Genomic DNA, 1,045 nt, shown 5'->3' on the forward strand with positions numbered 1-1,045 from the left:
CTGTGAGCTCAACCACTGCAGAGATGGAAACGCAGGCAGCCCAGCCTAGAGCTGTGAGCTCAACCACTGCAGTCCATCTCACAAGGGGCATGAAGATAGCCAGGTATTACGTTAGCTAAAATGAAATCCTGCAAGAGAGGGTTTTTTTTTTTTTTTAAAAAATCACCGTCCAGAGGAGGGAGTATTAAATCCACACCACTGGAGCCCAGACCATGGTGAAATGGCAGAAGTTGGTTTGGGGGACCTTGGATGGGGAGGAGTGTGATGGGCGAGGCATCTGGGGGGAACATTTTGCTCCCGGAACTATAAAAACAAGATCAGAGGAAGGAAGGAAGGTGTGAGTGAAGCAAGCGATGCAGAAGGTGTGGTAGGAAGTGCAGCTGGGAGGCTAGCTGAGGCCACGTGGAGGTCTTCAACTGAGTCATGATAGCAAACACTTCCTGATGCTTACTGAGTACCAGGAACTATTCTGAGTGTTTCTATAAAATGTCTTTGACTTTTATGGCAACTCCGTAAAGTATGTATAATTTTTCCCCCCTTTTGCTTATGAGGACACTGAAACACACAGGGTTTATGGAACTTCTCCCGTGTCACACAGCCAATAGGTGGGGGAGCTGGGATCTGCACTCACAAAGGCTGGCTCTGGAGTCCTTGCCTTTCACCACCTCACTGCCCTGCCTCCAAACAGCTGAATTTGGAATGTACAAGAAAAGTGAGAAAAACCTGCTAAGCTCTAGAGATACTCTCACCGCAAAGAATTCAGAGTGTGCTAGGAACAGTGAACTTATCTGCAAAAATGGATGGCTATTGCTAATCAGTATTTTATTTTAATATTTTAATTTTTTTGCAGTTTTTGGCCGGGGTTGGGTTTGAACCTGCCACCTCCGGTATATGGGGCCAGCACCCTACTCCTTTGAGCCATAGGCACTACCCCTATTTTATTTTTAAGACACTTTTTTTTTTTTTTTTGAGACAGAGCCTCAAGCTGTCCCCCTGGGTAGAGTGCCGTGGCATTACAGCTCACAGCAACCTCCAACTCCTGGGC

The 1,045-nt window shown here is 46.7% G+C and overlaps 1 protein-coding gene across 2 annotated transcripts in view; it reads left to right on the forward strand.

Annotated features, from left to right (window-relative positions):
- The window catches only part of FTO (FTO, alpha-ketoglutarate dependent dioxygenase), a 402,518-nt gene that overhangs the window by 196,001 nt on the left and 205,472 nt on the right, over positions 1 to 1,045 (forward strand). The window lies entirely within an intron of this gene.

Source organism: Otolemur garnettii, unplaced genomic scaffold (genome assembly GCF_000181295.1).
Source record: "Otolemur garnettii isolate 467f Iridium unplaced genomic scaffold, OtoGar3 scaffold00058, whole genome shotgun sequence".
Lineage (NCBI taxonomy): Eukaryota > Metazoa > Chordata > Mammalia > Primates > Galagidae > Otolemur > Otolemur garnettii.